This window comes from Pseudorca crassidens, chromosome 7 (genome assembly GCF_039906515.1).
Source record: "Pseudorca crassidens isolate mPseCra1 chromosome 7, mPseCra1.hap1, whole genome shotgun sequence".
Taxonomy (NCBI): Eukaryota; Metazoa; Chordata; class Mammalia; order Artiodactyla; family Delphinidae; genus Pseudorca; species Pseudorca crassidens.
This window is the reverse complement of record NC_090302.1, coordinates 24788107-24801925: the sequence shown is the minus strand read 5'-3', so window position 1 is coordinate 24801925 and position 13819 is coordinate 24788107. Positions and strand designations below refer to the sequence as shown.

The 13819-nt window shown below is 42.8% G+C and overlaps 1 long non-coding RNA gene across 1 annotated transcript in view; it reads right to left on the bottom strand.

Annotated features, from left to right (window-relative positions):
- LOC137226998 (uncharacterized) overlaps positions 1-12663 on the bottom strand; it is a 252577-nt gene extending 239914 nt beyond the window's left edge. The window contains exon 1 of the long non-coding RNA XR_010944645.1: positions 12544-12663. This is a non-coding gene — a long non-coding RNA (uncharacterized lncRNA). The remainder of the gene's footprint in view (positions 1-12543) is intronic.
- Positions 12664-13819: the final 1156 nt, after the last annotated feature.

Here is a 13819-nt window from a genome sequence, read left to right as displayed (position 1 = left end):
ACTCCATTCTGTAGCCTCTCTGAAAGCTTAGACCAATATCTGGCACATATTACATTCTAAAAAAAATAGCTATTTTAACTACTGCTAATACTATATATCATCATCACGATCATAATGATCATCATTTTCGTCATCATGTTAGTGTCTAGAGACACTATTTTCTTGTCCATAGGAGAAAATTCCAGACTCTTGCATCTTATAAGCCTGAAGCTGAAAGTTTGCCCCTACTTGTTCAGTTATAAACCCAGACACTGAACAGAACTCCTCCATGACCCTGACTACAAGCAAATGGGTCAGGGTAGAGGGGGAAAAAGCATAGTTGTTGCAGTGACAAGTTGGCGTTGGGTCATGTTAGCTCCATAGAGCCAATAGTGCACATCTCTTTTCAACTCTGTAATTACCTTGATAACTGGAGTTTGGCCATGATGGGAATATTTACACCACAGAAATCAGCAAACACAACAAATCAAGGCTTTGTTTTTCCCCAAAGAAAGCTGGCTGTTAAATATTTGCCAGCACATCACTGTTGTGAAGTCAGACAGGCACGAGTTTGAATTCTCATGCAATCAAGTGGGATCTCAAGCAAGTTAATTAACTTCTCTAAGGCTTATTTCCCTCATATCTATTACAAAAATAATAGATCCCTAATGAGTAGTTATAAAAATTAAATGATGTTCTATGTGTAAAGTCCTTAGGAAAATATGTGGCACTTAGTAGTCACTCTCTAAGTGATAGCAATTTTGTTAGTTTTATTATTTGCATTGCATTAAATAAAAGTGGATGGCAAAAAACATGGTATAAATAAGAATATACAAGTACCAACCCAACAATGTACAATTCACCAGGGTTGGTTTCACCCTTCTAGAAACTGTCCTAGCCATATCCCAACTCAAAAGATCTGAACTTAAATGCTTCCTACTATCTGCTCAAGTAATGCATTTGGATCCATTTCTCACGTTACAAGCCCCTGCCTGCACCATTCAGTCAGGGTCATGGTGAACCTTACGTCATTAACAGTGGCATAATAAAAACAAATATTGTTTCATTTCCCCATGACATGATTAATTCTCATATGCATTCAAGGTTGGGCCTGCTCTTGATGAGTAACTAGAGAGCAAATCGCAAAATCATCAACCATTTGAGCTGGAAAATTATTGTGTACTCCTCTCATCCACTTTGCAGATGGAGAGATTAAGTAGTTAGGTGACCTGCCCTCTAGAAATAGATGGCTCTAGATCATGAATTGTTTACAAATTGTAAGAGATAAATGATGCAAAGAAGGGAACCAAAGACTTAGCGACCTCTCTACTGTCCCCAAGACCTAGCCCGCCACCCCTCCCATTGCCATTGCCAGGTTTCAGTGTGTCAAATTATATACCATAGAAATTTAATGATTTAATGATGTCCTTTATTCTCTAGTGGAACTACTGTATTTTATTAAATTCAACAGTTCCAGATCTGGAAGGACCAAGTCTATTGCTCAGCTCACTCTTTGAAAACTTTAAGGGCTGTACAAATTGTGGGACACCTAACTGCTCTGAACACTCATATCTCTCAAGGTGTCCAAGCCTCATCCTGTAGCTCCCTCTCAGAGAATCATAATATGTATTAGCATATTAGAGCCTCTCAGAAGCTTCACAGTACAGACACCTTTTACAACTTTTTATTAACCATATGTTTATTTTTAATTAGACCAATGTTTCCCAAGTTTTTTTTTAACTACAGAACTCCCTTTGTGCGGCATATCTATTAATCTCGGACAGAGAGTATTCAGTATAAGACCAATCTGGGGCTTCCCTGGTAGCAGAGTGGTTGAGAGTCCGCCTGCCGATGCAGGGGACACGGGTTTGTGCCCCGGTCCGGGAAGATCCCACATGCCGCGGAGCGGCTGGGCCCGTGAGCCATGGCCGCTGAGCCTGTGCGTCCGGAGCCTGTGCTCTGCAGCGGGAAAGGCCACAACAGTGAGAGGCCCTCGTACGGCCAAAAAAAAAAAAAAAAGACCAATCTGATAAAAGCTGATCTAGTCCAACCCAACAAGTTTAGAGAAGAAACTGAATTTCTGGGTAAAGATCCAGCTCTTTCACCTCCCACTCTTTGCCACTGCCTCTCCTTACTGATCCCTCAGTATGCGTCAATAGGCTAGGTCTGGGCTGTATGATTTCCCCAGGGACCTACCCTAGCCCCACTCCAATCCAGTGTGCTACTGAGCAACTTAAGAGCAAATCCAAAGAAGTGATTTGGGTAGGAGGCAAACCAGGAAGGACTTAAACAGGGAGGAAGAAAAAGAAAAATGAAGAGGAAAAAGTGCCTAACATACAATAGGTACTCAATAAATAATACCTGACTAATCTATACTGAGTTCATAAAGGAAGCAGATTCATTCATGTACTTAGTAAGTGTATATTAAATGCCAACTGCGTGCTAGCACATGTTCTGGGTCCTGGGGATATAGCAGTGAATAAACAAAGTCCCTACCTTCATGAAACATCCAATTAAATCAAGTGTGACAAAATCCCAGCATGTCAGAGTCAGAAGTTACCTTATCTCCTACAGCCCAACCCTCTAATTGTTAAGACACAGAAATTCAGATCCAGAAAGAAGAAATTCCCCCAAGGTCACCCAAGAAGTTAGTAGCAAAGCTGGAATTTAAACTCCAGTTTCCTGACCATAAATTCAGTGCTTATCCACCCACACCAGCCTGCCTAAATTAAGAATGTTTGATATCATAATCTTAAAAGGAAGTCGTGGTGCCATAAATCATCACCAAACGATAGAGACGTAAATATTATATTCCTGACCCCAGTTCAGCATCTAAACATACAATACTTACGAATCTCAGGTCCTGGCCAATGTTTTGTTTTGTTTTTTGTTTTTGTTTTTGTTTTTCTATACATCAGGTTCTCATTAGTTATCTATTTTATACATATTAGTGTATATATGTTAATCCCAATCTCCCAATTCATCCCACCCCCCTTTCCCCCCACTGGTGTCCATATGTTTGTTCTCTACATCTGTGTCTCTATTTCTGCCTTGCAAACTGGTTCATCTGTACCATTTTCTCTAGATTCCACATATATGCATTAATATATGATATTTGTTTTTCTCTTTCTGACTTACTTCACTTTGTATGACAGTCTCTAGATCCATCCGCGTCTCTATTGGCCAGTGTTTTTGGCTTACTAGAGTAAATTACTTACTATTACTTTAAGAAACAAAACTCAATTAGCCAACGCTCAGGAATCAGGAAGACTAAGGAAGAGAGAAAGGGAACTGTCATTTTGTGTTCTTTCCAAATAGGTGATCAGGAAATAAGAAGTGGAAAGGGCAAGGGTTTTGGAATCAAATTGAGTTTTGAAGCCCAGTTTTGCCTCCTATTAGTTGTACAACCATAGGAAACTCACACTCGGTGAGGAAATTCACACTCAATTTCCCCACTTACAAAATGAATTCTCACAGAACTTTTATGGGGATTCTATGAAATGATATGTGTATGTAGTATATTCAGGGCTAAAAAAGTAGTCATTCCTTATACTTCCCCACCCCTCTTCTTCTGATGGCCAACTTTCTTACTTTAAGACCTGTTAATGAACTAGAAGATGTTCACTTAGTTTGGTGAAACATAATAATGTAATAACCTTAAAAAGTCTGAGGAAAATGCCCCTAAACTCATGGTGTGCACAACAGGCCTGGAATTTGGATTCTTTCATTTGGTGGAGTTTTCATATTTTCAGCCTTTGGTCAGACTTAAATTCCAGGGAGACATCCTTGCCTAATATTTTGGCACTTTCCCTAGTCACAGTTCGAAGCCAGAAGTATAGATACAAGTGAAATGAAAAAATAATGAAAAACAAAAGTCAATCAAACCTTTTTTCTTTTTCCTTTAATGGGATAAAAAATTTTAAAAAGCAAATCTGTTTGACTTTCAGTCAAAGCCTGGGATCAAGTTTTCATTCTGCAAACGTTTTGCCATGCTTTAATTTGATAGGGTTCCACCTACCCCACACTGGCCACATTTTCTTTTTCTTTTTTTTTTTTTTTTTTTTTGCGGTACGCGGGTCTCTCACTGCTGTGGCCTCTCCCATTGCGGAGCACAGGCTCCGGACGCGCAGGCTCAGCGGCCATGGCTCACGGGCCCAGCCGCTCCGCGGCATGTGGGATCTTCCTGGACCGGGGCACAAACCCGTGTCCCCTGCATCGGCAGGCGGACTCTCAACCACTGCGCCACCAGGGAAGCCCCTGGCCACATTTTTTAAACCCAAGAGCTCCTTTTGCAGGTAATATCTTATCGAGACCAACGACTCTTGTGACTAACTCTCAGGTTATGCCTTTGGAAAAACATATGCACACAGGTCTTGCTAGAGCTGAGAGAAAACAAAGATTTTTGTCTGTTGTCAATGTCATGTGCTTCAATACTGGTACCAACACAATCATGTCAGAGACACAGCCATCTGAATGCCATTGTAATTAGCATCAAGATTTTGTAACGTCCCTCAATCAAACTGTATATCTGCAGTTTAGCTCCTTTCCAAAGGGAGCTAAGAGGCAGACAAGCCTCTTGCATCACCTTACTATCCCTTCTCCCTGCCATGCCTGAAGGAAATCACACTGTATTTTTGGCAGAAGCAAAGACAAGGCAGAGATGTTAATGAGGGAGCTGGACATGCACAAGAATTCCAGCACTTGTGTGTTCCAGAAAGTGAACTGATAGAACGCTTACAGGGATGCTTGCTCTCTGTGGAAGTCATCAAGGGTTGACATTAACAAGGGAATAGTAATAAACCTAAATTCAGGAAAAGTAAAAGAATACTAACAGCAGGAGGTTGAGGGTTGCAGAGAGTAGGAAGTGTCCACTCTTGGCTGTGCTTTAACTCCCATGTACATTTCATGAGTCTCCTCCCCACCTGGGCCTCTGGAAAATGAGGAAGCATTGGGCCAGATGGGATCTTGGGACCCTCCCAGGTCTGATACTCTGTGAATAGACAAAACAACACAATGTCCACAGCAGGACTCTGAGAACTGGGCTTCACTGACAAGCCAGATGATGCCAAAAGACCATCCATGTGGAGATCATCAATGACAGTAGATAGACCTAGAAGTAACAGGATACCTACCTGATTTGCATAATAAAAAGAAAAGTGATCAGGCAGCACTGGAGTCACTCAAAGCATTGCCACTTTGAAATGTTTCATTTCTTATGGAATGTGATTTTTCCTCCCTGTTTGAAATAGTGATCAGGTTGCCTAACTGAAGGATTTTTCTAAGCCCAGTCATGAGCATATTAAAAATCCTGGAGGCTAACTTTTGGAAAAAATAGATTTTTTAAAATTAGAAACCCAACGAAGAGGTCCGGTAAAGCAGCTCTGTAAGAAAGAGACATAGGGAAATTCCCTGGTGGTCCAGTGGTTAGGACTCCACGCTTTCACTGCTGAGAGCCTATGTTCAATCCCTGGTCAGGGAACTATGATCCCACAAGCTGTGTGGCACAGCCAAAAATATATAAATAAATAAAATTTTTTTTAAAAAAAGAGAGAGACATAGCATTGAGCACCTAGTATGTGCCAGACACTAACACTCACAACTGGGAAACATGAGGGATCGACACAACCCCCAGCTCCCACAGATAGGTACACAGTCCCTAAAGTAAAGGTCAGAGATAATAAAGAATGAGAAGGAGGCCATCTGTCCTTCCTTGGGGATGTTAGAAGTGACATTGTAGTAAGAGTGACATCAGATTGGCCCTAGAAATGTCATTTTATGGACCTCTGGCTATGACAAAAGTGTTACAAGTGGAAAAATGAAGGATGCTGTATTTGCAAAGGATAAGATTTTTCAAAACTGTATTGAACCTCAGTTCTCTCATCCCTAAGTTGGAAATAAGAATACTCCCTGCCTTGTAGAAACAGAGCTCTTCAATTCAATGAACGTTTAAGAAGCACCTGAAACACAGAGTAAGCTGCATGTGTGACACCACGATAAGATTCAAGGGGGAAAGGAGAAAATGATATTGGGGCTCCACCTCCATGAGAACAGTGATCAACTCTGAAATTATAGAGGCTTAATTAAGGTCGTATAATTAAGTATCTGGTGTTTTTCTTCAGGGGACCATAAAATGCTCCCTGTGTGAAACTTTCTTAACATGATCCCTAAGGCATCTCTGGAGGGAGAAGAAAAATAGAAAAGATATTGTAGTTCCTCATGAGTAGGTTGAACCTAGTCCAGCTTAAAGGTTAGACAGATGCTCCCTCTCCACTCCAGCTATCTCCAACCAGTTTCAGGTTTAAGCATCATGATGAAGCTGGGACCCCTGCAGGAACTCACCAGTCTCCAAGATCATCAAACTCAATGACATCTGCAAATATCAATACATTGAGCCTCAATGGAACTACATTTACTGATTTTCCACTGCATGTCAGGCCCAGAGCTGACCTCAGATAGAGCATGGGATGCAGAACCTTGCTCCTTTGCTCATCAACTTTAGGGAACTCAGACATACAATCAAGGAAAATTCCATATGGAATGTTCTAGAACAATTCCATCTGGAACAGTCAGAGAACAGTGTTACAGAGGAGGTGCCATTTGGGTTACCAAGCAGAGAACATGTACAGTAAGGACATGTCAGGCAGAAGGAATATCTCGAGCAAAGGCTCAGAGGGGTAAAGGAGCATGGGAACCTGTTCAGTGTCATGCTTGAGAAAACAGTGAGTCGTCTTGAGGCAGAGAATGTGGCTAGAGATGTGTGCAAGAGCCAAGTCATAAAGGGCTGCCCTGTGTGCCAAGGCAAGGAGCTTGGCTGTCATCCAATAGTCATGGGGAACCACTGAGAGCTTTCAGACACAGGAGTGACGTGGTCTTTAAGAGCGCTCCCTCTCGGGCACTATGAAGGCAGACTGTCAGGGGAAAGACCAAAGGCAAGGAGGCAGGTTAGGAGGAGTTTTATTGCTATTTTTGTGTGGACCATCTGTTCTGAAAGGAACAATACAGAGTAAGTCATGTGCCCTAAAAACCTTTTACGTAGGCTACTATGGGGGCTGTTTAGCACATAGTGGATACACATCAGAGAATCAGGACATAGTGCCAAGTGAGAGGCAGGCAGCACAGAATGGTGGTCTTAGAGGGAGAAAGATCCAACAAAAACTCAGTCCAGCAATTTTCAGTTGTATGACACTGGGCAACTCAACCAAACTCATGGAGCTGCAGTTTCCTCGTGTATAAGATGGCAATCCTGATGCCAACCTGGCCAGCCTCCTGTGAGTGAGAGATGCACACAAGGTCCCTGGCAGAGCTTCGGGCACAGAGTGGGTCCTCTGTAAGTGGTATCCACCATTATTACAATGGAAAAGCCTTTTGCCAAGAATGCTCTCAGAAAAGATCCATTCACCAAGACAAGAGGCTTCCTCTGCTGAGCACCAGTAACCAAAGCAAACAGAGCAATGGGGACAAACTCAGAGTTAATACCTACACGAGAGGCTCAGGTGTCTCTTTGATGGAAAGCAAAAACCAGCCTGAGTCTAACAAGCCCATACACACCGATCAGAGCTGCCTCTTCTCAGCAGCCTTGGGCACATTCCCACGTAACCTGGTTTGACAAGCTGCGCTGGCCAAGTGCCCAGCTTCCAATCAGAATCTACAAGGCCTAGAGATTATTTGACAATTTCTCTCTCTCTAGGAGGGCAGTTATGGTGCAGAATGGAGGCATCAATATACATTTTAAGCACATACACATCACCCTTTCATTTCCTATCTCATTTAGAGGCTCAATTACTTCTTCTGGATAGCAACAGTACCACTCTCGTGGCACAAAGCTCTGACCATAGCTTCCACAATTAGCACAGCTAATTTACCATCTGGGAACAGTTTGGGTTCTAGAATCACGGCTCATGGTTGCAGATATTCTGATATTCTCAGCTCAGACTGTGTTGAGGTTCCTGCTCTAGACCACTTATTTGGAAACTGAGAGGACTCATGGATGAAAACATGCTCATTGCTAACTATTGGGGTGGCCAAAAAGTTCATTCGGTTAATGAATATGTTGTTCAATAAAGTTCTTGGTGAAAATGACAAATGTGTCTTTTATTTTGCTTAAAACCAAACGAACTTTTTGGCCAACCCAATATTATCTCTCCTCCTATCTCCTGACTCTCATCCTCTCATTTGCATTCTGGAAACTTGTTATGATCCCATTCAGACACCAACTGTCTCCTTCCCTCTACCACTCTCTTAACATGATCCCTTGAGCATATGTTGCTCAAAGTATCCCACACCCACTGCTGCTTCTCACCTGGTAGTCACCCTTCAGCCTTTGGAAATCCCATCCTGCCTTCCCTATGAGACTGAAATGTTCTGGGCAAGTCACTAGTGATCTTTCCAAACACAACAGGGTCTCACCCTACTTGGCCCCGCTTCAGTACTGTCCACTTTGACCACTCACCACTTCTGGAAAGCCACCCCTCTCTTGACTTCCTGACACTCCTCCCACTCTCCTGGCCACTCCAGGGTCACACTGGCCGATCCTTCTTCTTCTGTCCATTTCTGGTCGTGGGCTTTCTGGAGCTTTTTTCCCAGGGTGCCCTCTCTTCCCATAATCCTCTTCCTAGAAGATGCCACAGATATCTACCCTGGTTCCAGATGCCTCCTACGACCCCAAGAATACAGAATCTTCTTCGACTCTAGCCCAACTCTCTCTCTCATGAATCTAAACAGCAAAGTCAGGCCCCTGGTGGAATCCCACACCTGCTTGTCCTACACTGGCCTCAAACACAGCTGTCCAAATCCAAACTCTCAACTTTCCCATCAAAACCTGCTCATCTGCTGATGCCTGCTGCCTTGGTTGGTGGCACCGCCATCCTCTCTACCCAAGGTAAAAAGCTCAGGCATTCTTGACTTCTATTCTATTCCACATTTACTGAGTTGGATCTGTTCCTTCCCTCCTTTCTTAATGTCCCAGCTCCTGGCCAAACTCTTACCTGGGCTTTTGTCATCAGTCTTCCTGCTTACTTCTCTTGCCTTTTCAGAGTCTCCTCATTGCTGTCTTTATAAAGCACAGAGAATATTGCCTTCAGAGAATAGATCCTCACCGCACCCTCCTCCCCAGACCATCTCCCTAGCATGACATCCAACACTCCTCTACAATGTAGTAAGAACATACATTTGGGGTCTATCTCTCCTACTAGATCATAAATTCTTTAGTGCCTACAATTGTTCCTCAATAGCTGAATGCCAACCAACATGTCTCAAGACGTCCCACAAGGCAACACTGTCCCAATGTATACACGACACACCTGTATCTTCCTTCCAGCCTTGCAGACTCTGAAATTCAATCTTGTCATTGTCCCAAAGGCAGATTTGGGGAAGACAACTCACACTAACCAAGCTTATAGCAACCTGAAGCATAAGCCTGAAAACCAATATGCTAATTTATGAGAAGAAATATCCCTGTAATGCGGAGTGACATGTTTGTGCTAACAAAATCAATTCAATTCTCCTGCTCACTATAGCACATAACATTGACCGTTAACACCATGGCAGTTACTTCCAAGCAATGTGGATACAAATGAATAATACCTAGCCTCCATCCTGTAGGGGCCTAGTGATAAATTTACAGTAACACCATACACAGATCTAGATCAAAAGAAATTAAAATCCTTGTTGAGCGCAGACCCACGCCAGTCTAGTTAACATGATTTGAACATTTAATAACATCAGGCTCTGGCAGATACAGATGTTGGTGTCTACCAGAGACAGATCTGGCAGGAAGACTGTAAACAGTTGTTTGCTTTTCAGAGCACAGACTCTCCTGGAGAGAGCCCAATTTTACCTCCCTGACTCAGTTTTTCTATGTCCCTCACTGACCACCACCTCTTCTGAGGGGCACATGCATGAAATGCCATCCGTTCAGTTACAGTCAAGTTCAACAGTCCTGGAAGCTATTCACTCACACTACGGCAGGCTCCTAAACAATTCTTGCTCTTTGAGAATCTCATAAGAGTTTCAGACTCTCTGAAAGCCCCATACACACACATTTTTTATGCACTTTCAGGGGGTTCTTAGGCTTCGTTGCCTCCAGTTCTTTCTCTGGAGCAGTGTTTCTCAACCTCAGCAATACTGGCACTCTGGATCAAGTCATTCTTTGTTGCTGGGATCTGTCCTTTGCATTCTAGAATGCTCAGCAGCATCCCTGGCCTCTACACTCCAGATGCTAACGGCCCACCCTCAACCAGCTGTGAAAACCAGAAATGTCTCCAGACATCATTTAATGTTCCCTGGGGGAGAAAGTTAGCCCAGTGGAGAACTTCTTTTCCAGAGAGATATTTGACTGTCTCTGCTCTTACCCCATGAACAATGCACGGAGGATCCAGCTTTAAGAGTAGGCAGGTGCTGTGCACCTGCCCTGCCCAGACTTTAGGCTATCAATCAGTTCAGCAGTTGAATTAGCTTTAAAAAGAAGAACACTGAAAAGTTTCTGCATTCTGGTTCTACCAATGTATAAAATAAATATCTGAATGTGGATCAGGGTTGGGAGGGAACCCGAAAACATGTGTTCAGGTTATCGATCAGGATGGAGGAATTTTAAGCTTTGTTTGTTTGTTTGTTTCCATCACTGGGGAGAAGAAAAACCATCATCACTAGTGTGCGTGTGTTTACAAAATATTATATGACTATATCTGTTAGCTAACTAACCTGGAGTCCACCTAAAGCAGCTTTGTGACCTAAAGCTGCTAGCCACCTGGCGGAGCTCCACATGGTTCTGGTATAGCTGGCATTACTGTCAGGCTCTCCTAAAGTATAGAGACCTGCAGCCCGTGCCAGTTCTCAAGACCACCTGTAGGTCTTAAAAGAAAGCAAAGATGTCATCATCCCCCTGATACCTCCCTGCAAGATACATAACGAGGATTTGCTGTGGGCCAGGCACTGTGCTTTATGCACATCAAATCATTTAAATCTAACAACAAGCTAGAAAAGTTGGTATTATTGTCCCCGCTTTAAAGAGAAAAGAACTGAGCCTCAGAAGTTTCATAGGTTGCTTAGAGTCACACTGCCAGTAAGTGACAGAGCTGGAATTAAAACACAGCTCCTCTCACACTAGGACCAGTGCTCTTTTCCTGTCACTGTCATATGTCTGGATCAGTTGCAAATTTTAGCTAAGATTATTTAAAACAGGAAGAAGTTGTCTCTGTGACATGTATGAAAATCAAGGCAAACAGCTCAACTCGTTCACTTGGATGGGGAAATACACCCAAACAGATTTTTTATAGCAAACCGATATAATTCTGATTGACATAATGTTTAACAACAACAACAAACAAACAAACAAACAACAAAACATACAAACAAAAAAATATACACACACACACACACACACACACACACACACACACACACACACACACATATATATGAATCCACTTAGAGCAGTGTTTGGCTATCATCTTCAAACTCCCAGTCTTCTCATAACACATGCAGCTACATGCTGCACTGAGGGTAAGGCAGAAGCCCAAGAATTCTGACTTGGAGGGCTTTCCTCCCCATCTCCTCATCAGCAACTACAAGTTGCTGGCTCTGAGCAGGAAAATATTCACTAGCCTTTAGTTACCAATTCAAACCAGGGACCTCCTCATTCTGCCCACACAACTCCAAAGGAAGTCTGGGACAGGGATGAAGAGACCAGATTGATGGGACTAGTCCAAAACACAAATAATGTATTTCCTCCCAAATATGAAAACAAAACTTGAAGCCAGGGTGTAATAATACGTTTTCCCAGTATGGTTGCTTTCACAGATTGTTACAAGTGTCCCTTGATTATACTTCTAAGAATATCAAGTCTGGATTTCTTCCTTCCTTTCCCTCCTCTCTTACCTTCTTTTCCTTCCTTCTTTCCCCTTCCGGCAGTCATATCCTGACCCCCTCCTTTGCACCAACCCCTATGCTGGGACCTGGGGAGACTGAGATGAATGGAACCCAGACCCTGTCTTATCTTAAAGCTTAGTGAGAGAGACTGGCAAACAATACCAAGGGAGTATGACAGGTACTGGAACAAATGGAGTTGTGCTACCGCCCCCTCAAAAAGATGGAAACATTCAAAGTAGTGCAGGAAAATCATTCATTCACTTGAAGTACTGGAGGTCAGGGTCAAAAGAGGTATCTCAGAAGGTATAACATTCATATATAACACTGCAAATCAGGGTCTCAAAACTAGTTAGAAAAGCATGACTTTGACGGGATCATTGGATTCTATGATATGAAATCCTATGAAAAAGAGATGAGAACAAAGCTTTTTTCTCCCCTTAAAGAGCAGAGATAAGGGCAGGGATAAGGAATATGGTTAATGAGTGCTGCTTTTCTTATTCATTAAATTCATTAATATTTATTGTGTTTTAGTTTTCAAATTACTTTTGCATGCATTATATTAATTTTGCCTTAAAATAGCCCTATGGGGTAAATAATATTACCTCCATTGTACTGTTGAGACAATGGAGGCTCAGAGAGGTAAGTGGCTCTCTCAAGGGCTAGAGATAGCTGAGAGAAGAATGGGCCTCTCAAACTCACCTCCAACTGCCTGCAAAGCCCAGGTCCTGCAAGGCCTCCATGCATGCCATGAGTCCTGGGAAACGAGTAATGTTATTGAACTGCAGTCTCCCAGGCATCACATGTGGAGGTGTGTTCAAGAGGTTCTGGGGTGTTTAGAAGAGAATAAAGTGGGTTTTAATGGAAAAGACTGTTCTACTTATAGCGGCTCCAAAAAAAAAAAAAGTGATTCACTCTTCAAGCCTGACATGTTTTGAGAGACAGACATGCCTGTAAATTTGGCCAGACTCGTGGGTGCCAGATGGTAATTGACAAAGACCCTAGGGCTTGGCGATCAATCCAGGACTTCCTCATGTTCCTCACTGGGCTCTCCAGGGGCCAGGCATAGTGCATAATTAAGTCAGATGGTTGCAGAGGGGAAGAGATGGGTCATTTTCTCTATGGAGAGGTTTTTTTCTTGGCAAGATGCAGAATGACACACTTCAGGCAGCAGGAAGATGATTTCCATAAAAAACAGTGGAGAGGGAGGGAAATCATGAAGTTACTGAAAGACAAACAAAGCCTAAATACCATAAACAGAGTATGGAGTTCCCAACCAGAGGCACAATTATCTCTTACCTCAAACTTGGACAGGACTCAAGCAAGCATTATAAGAGATTTTCTCATGCACATGAGTAATTCCCCTTCTCATTAAAATGTTATAGATGAGCCTTACTTGGAAAACAGCAAAGTGTGAATTCCAGTGCAAGAACGAGATGAGGCAAAAAGGGGCCTGAGGAAGTCCTAGCAGAAAGCTTTAAGGCAGTCCAACAATCTTCTAAAAAGCAAAACAGTGGCCACAGTGAGAAGAAAGACACAAAGAAGAGGAGGGATTATCCGTAAGAAGACCACTGTTACACATGCACAGATGCCTTCCATTTAACTACTTTCCATTTAATGAAAATACAAGTTCATAAATAAACATAAGATTATTTATCTATTACAATGAGGGAAAATCCTTTTTTTTCAATCTCGCTTATGGTTTAACCACTTGGGACTTTTCCGTCTTCGACCAAAGTCAGTACCTGTTAAAAAAAAAAAAAGAACTGATGGGGCTTCCCTGGTGGCGCAGTGGTTGAGAGTCCGCCTGCCGATGCAGGGGACATGGGTTCATGCCCCGGTCCAGGAAGATCCCACATGCCACAGAGCGGCCAGGCCCGTGAGCAGTGGCTGCTAAGCCTGCGCGTCTGGAGCCTGTGCTCCGCAACGGGAGAGGCCACAACAGTGAGAGGGCTGCGTACCACAAAAAAAAAAAAAA